General features: G+C 41.7%; 1 protein-coding gene across 1 annotated transcript in view; it reads right to left on the bottom strand.

Moving 5' to 3' along the window:
• Nucleotides 1–18,991, bottom strand: part of LOC130381364 (NACHT, LRR and PYD domains-containing protein 12-like) — a 224,649-nt gene that overhangs the window by 20,029 nt on the left and 185,629 nt on the right. The window lies entirely within an intron of this gene.

Raw genomic sequence — 18,991 nt, 5'->3', positions numbered from 1 at the left:
TTTAGCTGAATTCAATCAATTTAATGTTTTTTATTAGGTAATTGTATTTTACTATTTATGTCCGAAAAAAATCTGCTGTGATCCCCTAGTAGTATTTAATTATATTTTATCAGCACTGGTCTTTGGCTCTTATAACCTTACACTTCCGCCGAGCGGGCATTTTGCGCCACATGGACGTCTGTCAGCACATGCAGACAGCACATTTCTGGGACTGCCACTTCCCAAAAGGTAAATAACTTTTCATTATTTTCGTTAACAGATACTGTTAAACCAAGATGCAGTAGCATGTGAACATTGTTTCGCGTTTGTTACCAATAATGTCAACCTTACTCTGCTGTAACGTCAAAATTAAGCTTTGTTGCTGTGATTCGAAGTCAGTACTACGACGGAGTATTAGGGCCACACGTGAAGAAAAAATATATTTTTGCCGTGACGAGATTAAAATCGACACGTCGACTTTAAAGTCATGTCGACATTAAACTCGAAATGTCGAGAATAAAGTTGGAACAACATTTTTCGTTCCTCTGTCAGCACGCAGACGCTCCGGGCATCCTCCCAAGCGTGCAGCGGATGACACAAAGTAGTCGGCAATAACCCTGGGGTCATTGTTTGTGGTGTAGGCCTCCATCCAAACAATATAGCGACTAAAACCGTCAATGCAATTCGTGTCATCCGCTGCACGCTTGGGAGGATGCCCGGAGCGTCTGCGTGCTGACAGAGGAACGGAAAATGGACACGTCGAGATTAAAGTCGATATGATGTTTCAACTTTATTCTCGACATTTCGAGTTTAAAGTCGACACATCGAGATTAAAGTCGACATGACATTTCAACTTTATTCTCGACATTTCGAGTTTAATGTCGACATGATGACTTTAAAGTCGACGTGTCGATTTTAATCGTCAAGGCAAAAATATTTTTTTTCTTCACGTGTGGCCCTAATACTCTGTCGTAGCCGACAATACAGAGGCCGGTTGGCCTCGACCAAAAGGACAAAGTGGTCTGCTCAATGCGACAATTATGTTGAGCTTTTGAACTATTTTCCTGTTATATGCTATTTAATGCTCTTTTAAGACACGTCAAATGATCTACTTAAACTAATTTTCCTTCCTCGCCCTTCCCCCTCGCTCACCCATGCCCTGTATCACGCAACAACCACGTTGGCTAGCTAGCTAGCAAGGAGCTAATCTCAGAGACCAAAGGATTCTTGCTTTCAGAGGTAAGCCATTTGCACGGTTTACTGTCATTGTCTCTATTAATATTTTATTAAGGCCATGGATTTCGTTACATTTCAAAACAATGTTTGTCTGTTAGCTCGTTCTGTTTGATCAATTTGGCCTTATTTTTTTTATTGGAAATAGTTTTGTGTTTGGTGCATATTCAACAAGACAGAAACAGCCGTGTCCAGGGTCAGAATACAATCATGGTTTTAGGTACGGGAGAACCAGGCAGCCGCCCGGGGCGGCATATTTGTGGGGGGCGCCAAGTCACATGGGGGGCGCCACGAGCAGTTAAAAAAAAATCGCACTGCGTAGCGGTTGTTGAATGGTTATCAATGAAGTACTACATAACATTGTGTGGGGAATAGGTATTTTGGCGCCCCCTCTGGCTGCAGGCGCACATCTGCTCGTTGAGAAGGTGCCGTGCGCAGACCGAGTGAAACCCCCACTGAAGTCCGTAGGTTGACGATACAGTTAAACTGTATCGTCAAACTACCCCCCCCCCCCAATTCTTAACGTTCATTAACAATATGTCTTCATATTTATTTATAATAGAGATCAGCCAGAAAGGACGTTTCCATTTTGTTTTAGGTCTCATTGCCGTGAGCGAAAAAATAAATGATCTGTGGTGCTTACAGTATGAAGTTGGGGATTATGCCCCAGTCTAGGGGTGCCTAGGGCCTAAGTAAGGAATAATCACCAAGAGGCCGGGCAATAATCAGAAACAGTTTGATATGCCCGGCTCGTGGACGGCTTACCTTCCGCGAGCCGGGCATATCAAACTGTTTATTGCCCTGCCTTGAGGTGATTATTCCGTTTATTCTACTTCACTCCGGCCAACATAATAAAACAATTCAAATACTTTAATAATTAGCCTTTTTCGTATTCGTATTGCATGCTTATTAAATGTATACTCTGTTTAAGTTCATCTCCCTCGAAAAGTAGTTCCCTTTAGAACTACGGTGAATAACGTTAGCTCAGCTGTAGGTAACTCGTTTCTATAGCAACCACACTAGGCTGGATCTGATCACTAGTTTAATAACGTAGTTGCTACATTCGTATCAAGTCAGTTTTAATGACGATCGATCAAACATGCACTCCTTGGTTTATTTTTACTATGGACCTCATGTTGGAAATGTATGTGATAGAAAACGATGCTAGCGGCGTATTGATCTATTGTGCTCAGTCAGCAGCAAGTAGAACCGACAAGTCAGCGGGCAATATGCCGGATTAATGCACCCCTCCCAGCCAATCAGAATCGAGCATTCTTAAATGAAGTAGAATAATGCTTAGTTTTTCATTTCAGGCTCCAAGCAATCGAAGCATCCACGTGACAAGAGATGTTGTCATTCGATGTTTGAAGGTGTACCTTGGGGAATCGACAGATGAACTCTTAAAAGAGTATGATGTAAGTAAAAGTACATGTTGAAATACAACATGTAAATACACTTTGGCAATTTTAAATTACTACTGCAGAAATACGTTTTACTTAAAACTCCCTATCTCTTTATATTCTTCCTGAGAACTCACAAAACAGTTGAGAGACATTTTTACAGAGACTGAAGTAACCTCTAAAATAAGTTGCTTAGGATGACTTTAAGCTTCAAGAATGAGCTCACAGTGCTATATCATTTGTTAATAAGCTGGTTGGATCCTTTTTTAACTAATCTTGGATAACAATGTGACAAATGGCAAAATAGACGGACAGTCTTGCCTTTTAATGGTCAAAGGGTTTGAAGCCTTTTAGGAAATGTTCAATTTGGTCATTAATATTTTGATGTAATGTGTTTGCTATTTCAGGATGCTGATGAAGACGTTATGTCACAGGACCTTGCTCTACAAAACATGAAAATATACAATTTGAAGACTAGTATATCGGAAGATCCCGACGTTGGTATCGTGGTGGATGGTATCAAAGTTCTGAGCGCCCTGAGTAACATGCCAAGGGCTTGCTCCATGCTCGTTGGGTTAGCATACGCAGTGAATCTGGCCTATCCCAAGGAGCTCAGGTACACATTTGAGGCCTTCCAGAAGCTCTTTCTCGAACTGGATAGTTCGAAGCTGTCCCCAAAAGTGAACAGCCTCAAAAATAAGCTACTAGTTTAAGCTTGAGAAGCGGACTGAAGGCTCTGTTCAATGCCTGATTTTCTGTGCTGCAGTTGATTGTTCTGAAAAATCCAAATAACCATACTCATTTCAGGGGAGTGGCATAATGTTTTTTACTTGGGAGTTGGCAAAGGCCGTTGTACTTAATCTTTGTTCACTGTAAAGGAATGCAAATTGAAGCTGTTTGTACAAGATATTGGACCTGATGATTTCGTTTGGCGCAGGTAAAAATACTCTCTGCAGTTTGTTAAATTTCTGCCTTTTTCCAAATAACCCCTCTTTCAAAAAAAATAGATTTATTGCATCTGAAAAATGTTAGATAAACATGTTCAGACAAAGTTCCAGAAATAAATGTTAACATGCTTTTATGGTTATACATGTGTATCTGTGTATCTTTTGGCCCCTTCTTTAGTAAATGCATGATATTGAGTGGATTATGCATAGAAAAATGATGGCAACAAAGTGACAATTAATACTATTGAATAGATTTCTATTCCTGTGATGCCAATTGATAGTGGAATTAAAACATTTGGTTTAGGTATGGATCAGTAACTATAGCAGTGTAAATGTGTTGAATTGAGTAGAAATGTGCTCAAATATGAGTCGACATATTTTTTATTCAGTAAATATAAAAAGATTTCCGCCAGATATTCAGTGAATATAAATCAATTTGAACCAAAAATATAGTAAATGTAGATCAATTAACACCAAATATATAGTAAATGTAAATCAATTAACACCAAATATATAGTAAATGTAAATCAATTTACATTAAATATATAGTAAATGTAGATCAATTTACACCAAATATATAGTAAATGTAGATCGATTTACACCAAATATATAGTAAATGTAGATAAATCTACACCAAATATATAGTAAATGTAGATGGAAATTAATTTAGATTTACTAAATATTTTTGTGCTATATTGCTATGTATTTGGCAAGTTATTACTAAATCCAACACATTTTTTGTTATCACAATTTACTTACTTATTTAGTTTGAATATAGTTAATTTATTCAATACTTATTAATTAAAATTGTAGCAATTAAAATCTATTCAATTGTTTTACGTGTCACTTTGTTGCCATAATTTTTTTAAGTAACCAATGGTCACATTTTTTAGAGTGTTCCTCAACATACTAAGCCCGTAATGTATTGCACTTATGTTGATGAATCCGATTGGGTGGTAAACCGAATATCCGGCGAATATCAAACCGGAGGCTAACTTGCACCTGTTGAGGTGGCATGCTCCGGTAGAGCTGCTCTTTAGCATCGCGCTAACCGGGGCTAACAGAGCCTGTCTCTTCCCGTCCTATTAACTGTACTTATGGGAGAGAGCCCGATTAAATCCGGATATTTTAATAAATTGGGTGCTATAGGTTTTAAACAACATGTCCGAGTTATTTGAATGACAGAAGCTCCGCTAGCTCGATGCTAAAGGGCTAACCGGAGCTAACGGCCTGTCCCCTCCCGTCCTATTAACTGTATTTATGGCTATGCCTTTTTCTCTTTTCAATATGACCAAACACAATGGCCAGAGGACCAGCATCCTTTCTTAACTGATAAACAAAATAATCCTTGACTTCTACATGTTCTAGAAATGTTCATTAATTGACAGTCCTAATGTTTATTTTCTTGTCTTCTGATTCTTGAAGGGGAGATTTGGAGGTACCTGGTCAGGTCTTGGTCAGCCTTCAAATCCCAGATGTGGGGACTGCAGGGATACCTCACAGAGAAGACACTAAAGAGTCATCTCTCATTCATCGAGTGGACTCATTGGTTTGTGAATGACCACGAAGATGCTCCCATAGGCAGATTGCTGCATGGCATTCACCACTTATTCAAATTGTAGAGGTTGAAGCAGTCTTCCTTGTGGTCACTTGCCATAACACTGTCATGTGTTTTATGAAAACACCATCAGTAACATTTAAATTGAGTTGATGTGGACGGCTCTTTTGTTTGTCAGATTTCTTCATTGTTCAGTGCCTGTTTGTGAGATATGCATTGTTTGAAAGATAAGCCTTTGATTTTGTTTAATTTTATTATGTCTTTCATCAACAGTGTTTTGGGGTTTTATAACAACAATTAAAGTGCTTAACTACTGGTGAACGATGTTGCAGAACATATATGGTTTGTGTTGATTGCATGGAAAAGGGAATAACCAGTTACAACTTGTATGGTAAGAGCCTGGTAATACCATGGAAACAAACGAGGCTTCCTTTTACAGTACAGTTTCAGCTTAATTACTGGGTAAATTGTCGTGTTTTACTTGGTAACGTCGCAGAACGTACATGGTACAAGTTTGTGTTGACTGCATGGAAAAGGGAATAATGTATTACAAATTATATGGTAAGAACCTGGTAATACCATGGAAACAAACGAGGCTTCCTTTTACAGTACAGTTTCAGCTTACTTACTGGGTAAATTGTCGTGTTTTACTTGGTAACGTCGCAGAACGTACATGGTACAAGTTTGTGTTGACTGCATGGAAAAGGGAATAATGTATTACAAATGATATGGTAAGAACCTGGTAATACCATGGAAACAAACAAGGCTTCCTTTTACAGTACAGTTTCAGCTTAATTACTGGGTAAATTGTCGTGTTTTACTTGGTAACGTCGCAGAACGTACATGGTACAAGTTTGTGTTGACTGCATGGAAAAGGGAATAATGTATTACAAATTATATGGTAAGAACCTGGTAATATCATGGAAACAAACGAGGCTTCCTTTTACAGTACAGTTTCAGCTTACTTACTGGGTAAATTGTCGTGTTTTACTTGGTAACGTCGCAGAACGTACATGGTACAAGTTTGTGTTGACTGCATGGAAAAGGGAATAATGTATTACAAATTATATGGTAAGAACCTGGTAATACCATGGAAACAAACGAGGCTTCCTTTTACAGTACAGTTTCAGCTTAATTACTGGGTAAATTGTCGTGTTTTACTTGGTAACGTCGCAGAACGTACATGGTACAAGTTTGTGTTGACTGCATGGAAAAGGGAATAATGTATTACAAATTATATGGTAAGAACCTGGTAATATCATGGAAACAAACGAGGCTTCCTTTTACAGTACAGTTTCAGCTTACTTACTGGGTAAATTGTCGTGTTTTACTTGGTAACGTCGCAGAACGTACATGGTACAAGTTTGTGTTGACTGCATGGAAAAGGGAATAATGTATTACAAATTATATGGTAAGAACCTGGTAATACCATGGAAACAAACGAGGCTTCCTTTTACAGTACAGTTTCAGCTTACTTACTGGGTAAATTGTCGTGTTTTACTTGGTAACGTCGCAGAACGTACATGGTACAAGTTTGTGTTGACTGCATGGAAAAGGGAATAATGTATTACAAATGATATGGTAAGAACCTGGTAATACCATGGAAACAAACAAGGCTTCCTTTTACAGTACAGTTTCAGCTTAATTACTGGGTAAATTGTCGTGTTTTACTTGGTAACGTCGCAGAACGTACATGGTACAAGTTTGTGTTGACTGCATGGAAAAGGGAATAATGTATTACAAATTATATGGTAAGAACCTGGTAATATCATGGAAACAAACGAGGCTTCCTTTTACAGTACAGTTTCAGCTTACTTACTGGGTAAATTGTCGTGTTTTACTTGGTAACGTCGCAGAACGTACATGGTACAAGTTTGTGTTGACTGCATGGAAAAGGGAATAATGTATTACAAATTATATGGTAAGAACCTGGTAATACCATGGAAACAAACGAGGCTTCCTTTTACAGTACAGTTTCAGCTTAATTACTGGGTAAATTGTCGTGTTTTACTTGGTAACGTCGCAGAACGTACATGGTACAAGTTTGTGTTGACTGCATGGAAAAGGGAATAATGTATTACAAATTATATGGTAAGAACCTGGTAATATCATGGAAACAAACGAGGCTTCCTTTTACAGTACAGTTTCAGCTTACTTACTGGGTAAATTGTCGTGTTTTACTTGGTAACGTCGCAGAACGTACATGGTACAAGTTTGTGTTGACTGCATGGAAAAGGGAATAATGTATTACAAATTATATGGTAAGAACCTGGTAATACCATGGAAACAAACGAGGCTTCCTTTTACAGTACAGTTTCAGCTTACTTACTGGGTAAATTGTCGTGTTTTACTTGGTAACGTCGCAGAACGTACATGGTACAAGTTTGTGTTGACTGCATGGAAAAGGGAATAATGTATTACAAATTATATGGTAAGAACCTGGTAATACCATGGAAACAAACAAGGCTTCCTTTTACAGTACAGTTTCAGCTTAATTACTGGGTAAATTGTCGTGTTTTACTTGGTAACGTCGCAGAACGTACATGGTACAAGTTTGTGTTGACTGCATGGAAAAGGGAATAATGTATTACAAATTATATGGTAAGAACCTGGTAATACCATGGAAACAAACGAGGCTTCCTTTTACAGTACAGTTTCAGCTTACTTACTGGGTAAATTGTCGTGTTTTACTTGGTAACGTTGCAGAACGTACATGGTACAAGTTTGTGTTGACTGCATGGACAATGGAATTTATCTATTATAAATGATATGGTAAGAACCTGGTAATACCATGGAAACAAACGGCTTTGTACCCAGTATTTAAGAAGATGTACCATGACACTAGAGGAAAACTTCCTGCAGAGGTTGTTACCAGGTAAGTAATTCCATAGTGGTAAACTGAATAAACCCTTTCTAAATGGGTGTAGCTATAATAACTAAGAAAAAGTATTTTATTGGAAAGTACTATGCTAATTTCTAGATACATCATTAAAGGTTGCATAGGTGATTTGCTTTTTTGGCCATTTTTGCAAAATTACTTGAAATCCTTATCATAACCCGCTTACAGCCACTGAGTTAGAAGTACTGACATGAAAATTAAACTTGTCAATCATCTGTGGAACGGGCAGGGCTCGAAAAACTCCAGCCAATCATATCCATTGCCACCGAGTTTCATTGGACAGTAAGTACGTCAATCAAACGGTCGTACTGCACTCCCCCTCCCCCGCGCGCGACCCCTTCGTGCAGTACTCGTGACCCAGAGCAAGCTCCTGTTTGTTGTTATCCTGCGGTTGCTACTGGAACTAGTTAATCCACATTTGGACCTAGCAGTAGAAGACAATTTCCATGGCAGACAAGACGCCACCATCCCCACCACCACCACCACCAGCAAACAGAAGGAAAACTCTTTTTCAGAGAGTAATTGATAATAAAAACGCTGAAAGAGAAAAACTGAAATCAAGAATAATCCTAGGCGCTGCTTTCGAACGTTGGCGGCAACTGAAGGACGAGAAGGGTCTAAAAACCGATGCTTGTGTGGCGGTTGACCTAGTTTCAAAGTTTATACCGTTTATACTCGGTAATACCGGTGTGGAGACGAGTGTATTACTCGGTGTGAAAATGTCCACACCGCGGCAACCCTAGTGAAAACCAGGACTTCCAATACAATTATATGAAACAAACATACATTTTCTAAAAATAGTAATGATTTATGTGACCGTTTAATGTTTATAACATCTGGTGCAACCATAGCAGCGAGAACGTATTCTCAGCAGGGGGTGCTGGGAAAAAAAAAACTCAGCCTGCACTAGACTCGCAACTCGTTACATTGATAAAAAAAGATGTATAGCAGCGCAGCTCAATTACACCAGTGCATGCGCGCACAGTTGAAAATCGATCGTTCACATCCAGCTGCTCACAGAACAAGTTTAGCGCACCACCGCTACCCTCACACTTTTTCATATAACCTTTTTTCAGCACTAGGTCATATGAGCATTAAATAAATGCTGCGTCTCAAAATGCCTTGGACAGCAGCGAGGATGACTCGCTTTGCCACGGGCCGAAACAGTTCGGAGCGACCACAGCCAGAGCGAACACAACTCCAGCCAATCATATCCATTGCCACCGAGTTTCATTGGACAGTAAGTACGTCAATCAAACGGTCGTACTGCACTCCCCCTCCCCCGCGCGCGACCCCTTCGTGCAGTACTCGTGACCCAGAGCAAGCTCCTGTTTGTTGTTATCCTGCGGTTGCTACTGGAACTAGTTAATCCACATTTGGACCTAGCAGTAGAAGACAATTTCCATGGCAGACAAGACGCCACCATCCCCACCACCACCACCACCAGCAAACAGAAGGAAAACTCTTTTTCAGAGAGTAATTGATAATAAAAACGCTGAAAGAGAAAAACTGAAATCAAGAATAATCCTAGGCGCTGCTTTCGAACGTTGGCGGCAACTGAAGGACGAGAAGGGTCTAAAAACCGATGCTTGTGTGGCGGTTGACCTAGTTTCAAAGTTTATACCGTTTATACTCGGTAATACCGGTGTGGAGACGAGTGTATTACTCGGTGTGAAAATGTCCACACCGCGGCAACCCTAGTGAAAACCAGGACTTCCAATACAATTATATGAAACAAACATACATTTTCTAAAAATAGTAATGATTTATGTGACCGTTTAATGTTTATAACATCTGGTGCAACCATAGCAGCGAGAACGTATTCTCAGCAGGGGGTGCTGGGAAAAAAAAAACTCAGCCTGCACTAGACTCGCAACTCGTTACATTGATAAAAAAAGATGTATAGCAGCGCAGCTCAATTACACCAGTGCATGCGCGCACAGTTGAAAATCGATCGTTCACATCCAGCTGCTCACAGAACAAGTTTAGCGCACCACCGCTACCCTCACACTTTTTCATATAACCTTTTTTCAGCACTAGGTCATATGAGCATTAAATAAATGCTGCGTCTCAAAATGCCTTGGACAGCAGCGAGGATGACTCGCTTTGCCACGGGCCGAAACAGTTCGGAGCGACCACAGCCAGAGCGAACACAGCGGGGCAGAGGAGTGTCAGGAATAGTCTTTGGTGTACACATCAGTACGGCCTATTTGCACTACTGTTTAGTGGCAATGCAGTGTTTTATTCGATGCCTTTTTATTTTCGTATATTATTTCAATGAATACAATTTATTTATTCATAAAAACCGGATCTGGTCTTCAAATCTTTTTTCCAAATATAGGTCGTCTTACAATGGGGTTTGTGTTTATATTCGGACCAATACGGTACAGCGGGCGCTCACATGACGTTAAGCATTTCCTGGTGCATAATGTGACGCTTCAGAAACTAAAATCCCGTTTCTCCCCGTTGAACCGACAACACATAACCGGCGTTTTCAGAAATCTCCACTCTGGCCGGAGTTTTTAGAAATGATCGTTTTCTGTGATAAGACAGGGCCTCGGAGAGGGGGTGTTGCAGCACCCCCAGCACCCCTACTTCCCGCGGTAATGGGTGCAACTTACAGCTGAATGTAGTGCCATGTTGTTAAACGAAAACCTACGCTAGCCTGGCTCGCTCTCGCGCATCTCTGTTCGCGCTCGTGCATGATTGCGCGTCCAGGTACTTGGAATGGGTGGAGTCAGAGTCAGCGTTGAAGGAGAGGGGGTAGGACCATTTGAGTTGTGTATTTTCAAAATCTGCTGGCGTTTCGCAAATCACCTACCCAACCTTTAAATTTGGGCTGTTACCAACATAAACCTTGGATAATAGGTGTTTCTAAGAATTGGTTGCCTAATTTCCTAGGAAGTACACAATATCAGAGTTATTACCAAGCTAAAACAGTTACAACTACACGCTACTTAGTTGAGTTGATGGGTAATAGTGGAGGTTTTACTTGGTACATCAGCTGTAATTCCTCTGTATTTACCTTCTTATTACCAGTGGTAATTACACAGTAATACACTATAATTTACCGGATAATTCCTCTGTATTTACCTTCTTATTACCAGTGGTAATTACCCAGTAATACACTATGATTTACCATGTATTTACCGGGTAACTACCTCTGTATTTACCTTCTTATTACCAGTGGTAATTACCCAGTAATACACTACGATTTACCATGTATTTACCGGGTAACTACCTCTGTATTTACCTTCTTATTACCAGTGGTAATTACCCAGTAATACACTATAATTTACCATGTATGTACCGGGTAAATACCTAGTAATTAGGGGACTGTAAAAGGAAGGGTTACCGAATACTCTAGATTGTAGAGTATTCAGAGTACTCAGTAAGGGTTAGCATGTTGTACTGGCCAGTGATTCTATAAAAGCAGGTTGATTTTCTTTATTTGTTTCTCTTGAATGAGTCTCAATGGAATCTTCTTGTGTTGCATTCTTCTTTTGTTTTTTCCTTCCTTGTGTTACACCCTTTACTGACAGGTATTCAGATAAGGGCCAAGACACACACACACACACACACACACACACACACACACACACACACACACACACACACACACACACACACACACACACACACACACACACACACACACACACACACACACACACACACACACACTCACACACGTTATTCTATCTGGATGGGGGATATTCTCATGAATGTATCAGGGTCACCTGCTGCTGTTTGTGCAGAAATAGTTTTTTAAACCATGAACACAGTTATGGTCCCATGAGTGTGATGTAAACATAACACATGAATACCTCCATGGCTCCCATTCATGTAGACATCGGCCTTCATGTGGGTGAGGGTGTTTTGATGTGTTTGTGTTTGAACTCCCAGTCATGTTGCTGTGACCTCATGTCTTCAGACGGAGCTGGAAGTCTGTCAAGTGTACTTTTTTTAATTAAAATTAGGAAACCAATGTTGTTACATGTAATTCATCATTCAGAAGCAGAGACTTACAGAAATATAATCAATGGATTATAATGTCATCAACATGGATCCTTCAAACATTTCTACATGACTGCAACTGTAAAGGTTATTGAATTAAAGGTTATACATGGTTTTGAGGAGAAAACAAAAAGTGACCACTATAGTCTATGTAGTGTCATCATTTATAACGTTTATGTTTCTATAATAGCAGGGTTATTTTCTTCCTTCACTTTTCTACCGTGATTATATTATATATTGTTTACTGTTTACTTTTTTGTTCTACTTTTTATAGTTATCTAAGAGTTTATTGTTTATCTTATATTGTATATAATTTAATATTGTGTTGTGTTTCTTTCTGTAAACTACTCGACAATCAATTTCCTTGAGAAAGTCATCCCAAAAGGATTAATAAAGCCTCATGTAATCTAATCTATCTAATCTGGTTGGGTTGGATTCTTGCTGCACCGTTTACAGGCGGGTGTTCAACAACACACACCTTTAGTCTCATCAAACCAGCACAGTTTACAACCATTGTAACGTGATGTCACTCAGTATTCAGAGGGTTTAGGGTTCCAGAATCTTTATTCTTTATTTTTTACTTTATTTTCTATTCTAACTAATAACAATTATGGTCCTATATTTGGGTAATGACGGTAATTTAACATACAAACAATAATACAGCAAACAATTAAACATAACACACAATGATCCAAAGGATGGAAGTCAGCCTGCGTTCCTCCAGAGGTCCGCAAGGTGCAGTCCCCTGAAGGGGAGATCAACCCGCGCCGCCCCAAGAGATGCGCCAGCTGAAGTCCGACACACTGTCTACTGCGAGGACTTCTTACACCGTGGCACACAGGTGACAGAAAGGCTGAGATCAGCTCTGCTCCACACATGATGTAGGATGGAAACATCTATCATGTTGTTCCCCCTTCATCGTGTAAGCTCCGTCTCCTATTCCTTGCATCGTCGAGCCGCTCTACTTGTTCCTAGCGTTAGCCAACGTTAACCTTTGTGCCGGGGGTATCCCGGGCACGAGGGAGCAGAGATCCCCTCATGCATTTTTCTCCTTGATGAGAACACAGGAAACTCTGTCCTTTAAGTAAACATTATTTGATTTGATCCTTGACAACTGCCGTGTGGGGTGTGACTTCTCAGTTGGACCCCCACACACACACATGTAGAAACCCATGCCAGGTGGACCCCCCCCCCCCCACACACACACACACACACACACACACACACACACACACACACACACACACACACACACACACACACACACACACACACACACACACACACCAGGTGGAACCCTAGCCATGCTCACATGTGTACCCCTTCCATCTCATGTCAAAGCCACATGCCACAGAGCCATCCAAGGCAGAACTCTCGTGCCAGGTCACGTCCTCATGCCAGCACCACCCCACCAGCCACGCCCAGCTCTCCTCCAGGACACCCAGAACAGAGCACAAACTTCAGGGCCTCCAGAGAGGTCAATGATGAACAACGTTCTTCAGTGGCGCCCCACACTGGGGAGGGGTTATGCAGGGGGTCTCCAGAAGGCGTCCCCGGGTGATTCAACGTCTCTGAGGTCATGTCTTTGTAGTCCAGTGGTCTCCTGAAGGAGAAGCCTTCACAGAGCGGGCCCCTTTAGCCTGAGGACTCTGGGGAGGAGGTGAGGAGGAGGTCATGGGTTCAGGAGACCCCCCAGTGGTGGGTGGAGGCTCTTGAGGAGCAGGACCCTCCATCAGCAACAGGCTGACCAGGACTCTGCTGGACCAGGTGAAGCTCTCTGTGGCCGGTGTTCACTCCAACCCCCGAGATGGAAGCCTCTCTCAGGCTGAACAGTTTGCTATATCTTATTTATGTCTATTCAATAGAGAAGGTTTTATTGCGCTCTTATTTTGTCCTTCTACCACAAATTGATACTGCCGTAAAGCGTAGCTTATTGTAGTAAACTGCAGTAAATAAACGTAGATAACCGTAATTTAAGCATAAAAATGTGTTTTATTCCCCTCAAATAGTGTGAGCTGACCCAGGATTTTACTACGAAACGTTTATTATTTGTTGAATGTTTGTTCACTATGTTCTGAGAATAAATCGCTGCTTTCTTCCTATTCCATCTGCCTCCTTTCCTTCTTGGATTACTGTTTTGGCGCTTATTTTCTGACTGAAAACACGAGGACTGAGACGTCCTGCAAGAGTGGCAAATAGGTTGCCACTTCACACACACAGACTCCTTCCCCCTGGTCCTGTTGGTCAGAAGGTGAACCCCACCGAGGTGGATTCACCGCCCCCTAGTGGCTCCCCACGCAATAACAGGACTGAAGCATGGCTCTGATAAACGGCCTCACATCTTACTATCGACTCATTTATCAGACGCCTCCATCCTACTGCCCCCTCCCACGCAACCAGAGAAGGAGAGGTTCCTCCTCTGCAGCTCAGCGCCTCAAACACACACCTCTGTGTGTTTCAACATGGAGGCTCAGGGTCCTGTTAGACGGGGAGGTGGTGCATCAACCAGCCTGCAAGGCTCGTCTCTGGAGAGACGCCAGTGGCTGGGCTGTTTCCTGTCGGCTCGCTTCTAGAACTCTCTCCATACTCCGTCCCTCATCGGGCGTATGAGTCTGAGGTGGAAATGCACTTGCTGGTATCCTGATTATTAATGTTGTGTAGACGAAGCCTCTGTTGTGCTTTTTATTCAGTGAACCCCCGACCTTAAAGCGTAAACTGATCCTCTGCTGAACACAAGAGAACATTCAGTGGATCCTCTGAGTTGTTTATCACCATCAGGCTTTATTAACCAGGACAAAAGAAAAACAGTCCCTTACATGAACACAATAAACACAAGGACTCAAACAATAGAAGAACAGTCCCTTACATGAACACAATAAACACAAGGACTCCAACAATAGAAGAACAGTCCCTTACATGAACACAATAAACACAAGGACTCAAACAATAGAAGAACAGTCCCTTACATGAACACAATAAGCACAAGGACTCAAACAATAGAAGCAGCAGACTTTACTAATCATAAACAGATGTGCACATATCTTTAATAACTGAACATGTTCTGCTGCTGTGTTATTACCCACAGAACACAAGGAATCAATCAGTTTAAAGTCGTCACGACGTGATCTATAGCTTTTCCCAGATCGCTTGCATTATGAATATAATATAAAATCTGCTTTACATCATGTGAGGCTTATCAAAATATAAACTGATATCAGAGCCCTGCAGTATGAAACTGTTGACGTCTGAAGATAGACACAATATTGTATTATAAAAATGTTAACATTTACCATCAATCAATAATTAAAACACATTTGATATTAGAAATATAGTCTTGGTAAAACCTGCCAAATTAACCTGATGGAAGATTTAAAAAATCTCAATCTCAACATCAACTTTAAGAAGCCCAAGAATATGTAGCATTTGGATTACAGTTTTTATTTAAATCACCAAAACCCAGTGTGTATGTGTGTGTTTATATATACATGTGTGTGTGTAGTCCGTGCGTGTGTGTGTTCATATCTCAGTAAGTGTGTGTGTTCATAACTTGAGTAAGTGTGTGTTCATAGATGCGCGTGCGGCGTGTGCATGTGTGCGCGCGTTTGCACGTGTGTGTCTGCGTGTATATTTGAGTGTTTATAATATGGTGTGTGTGTTCACGTGGCGCGTGTTCATATGTACGCGCGTGTGTGTGTGTTCACATATACGTGTTTGTTTGTGTTCATATACACGTGTGTGTGTGCGTGCGTGTTTGTGTTCCTGTGTACCAGTGGAGGCTTCTCCATTGAGGAGAGGGAGGAAGATCCTCCCTAACATTGTTGAGAATAAAAAATGTAGATTGCCCAGACTATTGTAATGAATTAATGCCCTTAAATATGACTACTTTATTGCCTTTGAATATATAATGTTCGTTTCCCTGGGTAAAGGGACATTAGCACCCCCTATCGCCTTTTGACAATTACTTCAGGGAGGAACGTCCTCCCTCCGCCTCCGTTGACTCCCATTCATTTTCCCGAAAGTACTGGCGGCCGGTGGATAACATGGGTTTCAATGGGAGAGAGGAGGAAAGTCCTCCTCTGAGTGGGTGGGACCTTAAGGGGTGTGATTCGCGCAAGAATCTATCCGTCTGCGCTATGAACAAATAAGTAGGATCCCTGGATGTTGAGCAGTGCCAGATTGGTCCGATTTCCCACCCAATTGGGCTACTTTTAACCATGTTAGGCTGGAAGAATTATCATTGGGCGGGAAATCTGCCCAATCTGGCAACGCTGTCGATAACAAACCCGGTCTGCGTTGCCGCGGTGCTCAGTCTGAGAGACGCAGAGCAAGTGAAATCTGCGATAGCGAGATCCTAAATGCACAATGGAAACATTGGAAACGGAGGACATTGTTAACGTCTTATTACAAAAAGCATTCCATTCATTCAGTTACAGTGCTAAGTTAGCGACCAAAGAAAGAGGTAGACCACTTCCCAAAATCAAGGTCTCCAGAAGTAATGGCAACGTCAGTGTTGTGAGTGCTACATGGTTTGCTAGGTACGCAATGACTTACTGGTAGCATTACAAGCAATTGTAACTGAAAATAAACATAGCTAAATAACTTCAGTCAGTGAGGGCAAAAATAGGCCCAATGATAGGCCCAGATTTTTTTTATTTACTTTTACAAATCAATAGTAGGCCTGATTTGACTAATATGCTTTGCATCCTTTCCTTCTCAAATTACAGTGATGCCACTGGTGGCTTTGTATACATTTTGTTCACATAACTCCCTCCCTTCTATTTTGTTGTTCACCAAAACATCCTGAAACAACTTGAGTCTCACATTCTTATGCCACCATACACCAACAGTGCAAGCAGGCCAATGGCAACCAAGCGCGCAGTCCTTCCTCCCTCACTTTAAAAACGACCAGCCGCTACTGCTGGGTACGTGTTTGTGTACGTGTGTTTATATATGCGTCTGTGCATGCGTGTATGTTTATATGTGTGTCTTTATGTTAATTCATATAGGCGTGTGTGCGCTTGCATGTCTGTGCGTGGTAATATACGCGTGTGTGTGTTCACATATGCATGTTTGTGTTCACGTGTGTCCTCAGACTCAGAGCGAGAGAGAGAGAGACTATAATTTTCACAGAGACGCTAAGGACACAAGGTGTGGATAAAAAAGTGAACCAAACGTCCGAGATCAAAACGGACGTTTTGATCTCCTCCTCCTTAGGGATCATTATCCCCGAAAAGGGGGGAAAAAACAATTTCCAGTTTGACTACCAATCAGATTGAAGAACTTATTCGAGGCTAAAGCATTCGAGCATTCGAGGCTATTGCCCCGGATCGCTGTAAAAATATATATATATAATAATAATAATGATGAAAATAGCTCTGTAGAGTATCCTTCTTTCAGGTTAAATTACCAGCAGCCACAGATGCAGAATTGTAGCAAGGGAAAACCACAACATTCTGGCGTGTCCATCTATGGGCAGATTTAGAGTAATTTGTCACAAAATGTTGCAAATTCGACGTCGGTATTATTTCTTCTCTACGCACAGCACATCTCGTCGTTATTGCTGTGTTGTGCTGCCAGCCTTTTAGTGAGATCAGAGAGTGTTGAGAAGGACAGTAATAAAATATCTTTGGTGAGATGGATATAACAATATTTTTATAATATAAAAAATAATATCTTGTTGCTATGGCGGCGCGCATAGACGCGCGGCTTGGAGCTCCTCCGGCTGATGCCTTCTCTAGTTTATTAATGTACAGTTTTATTCATGTCTTAGTTTTAGTTTTAGTATCGGTAGACAATTGCTCTGCACACACCTGCAGCAGACACGACTTGCTAGGGATCGGTACACACAGTGAAAGGGCCGTCTCAGCTGAGTACCTAGGCGAACACGGAATACCCGAAGACATCGCCCGGATACCGGGTGACAGGTGGTTCATGGTCCCGGATCTGAAGCGCAAGCGACGAAGAAGGGATCGTAAGCCACGACGGGGCCGCAGGGGAGGACTGTTAGCGAGGATGAAGAGATGCCCGGACAAACCAGCATTGCCGAGTATTTTCCTCTCCAACGTTAGATCAATTGCTATCAAGATGGACGAACTGAGACTGCGGGTTGCAACTAACAACATTGTGAAGGATAGCTGTGTGCTTATTTTCACGGAAACCTGGCTCCAGGTATCCATTGCCGACTCTGCGGTAGCACTGGAGGGCCGTACAGCTCACCGAGCTGATAGAACTAAAGCTAGTGGGAAACATCACGGTGGCGGCTTACTAATTTTCACTAAAGACAGCTGGAGCTCCAACACTAGAACTGTGAGTAGCCACTGTTCCCCGGAGTTGGAATATATCACAGTTAAATGCAGGCCTACATACCTCCCGAGGGAATTCAATGCCGTGCTGATCACAGCTGTTTACAAACCTCCCGACGCTAATGCTAACATAGCACTGGCTCAGCTACATGACGTCATCAGTAAACAACAGAGCATGGACCCTGAGGCAGTACACATCATCGCCGGGGACTTTAATCACGTCAATCTAAAGGTAGTACTTCCGAAATTCTACCAGCACATTAAATGTGCCACGAGGGGCGAAAAGACACTGGACAAGGTTTATACCAACATTAAACTAGCCTACATAGCTAGACCGCTGGCTCACCTAGGCAAGTCAGACCATGTGTCCATCCTTCTGATTCCAGCGTACACCCCCATCAGGAAAAGTGCTCCCATCACCACTAGGACAAAACCTGGCCAGCAGACTCCACGCCACTGCAGATCAGTCTCCATGACACCAGATGGGAGGAATACGAGCATGAGGACCTGCAACGGTTCACATCAACGGTCCTCCAACATGTCAGGAACTGTGCAGACTCGTTCACCGTGGACAAGCCTGTCCGGGTTTACCCCAACACAAAGCCATGGATGAACAGAAAGGTGCTGCAGCTGCTCGGGGAGAGAGACTCCGCTTT

Source organism: Gadus chalcogrammus, chromosome 4 (genome assembly GCF_026213295.1).
Source record: "Gadus chalcogrammus isolate NIFS_2021 chromosome 4, NIFS_Gcha_1.0, whole genome shotgun sequence".
Classification (NCBI taxonomy): Eukaryota; Metazoa; Chordata; class Actinopteri; order Gadiformes; family Gadidae; genus Gadus; species Gadus chalcogrammus.
The sequence above is the reverse complement of the archived record's forward strand: the minus strand, read 5'-3'. Positions and strand labels throughout refer to the sequence as shown.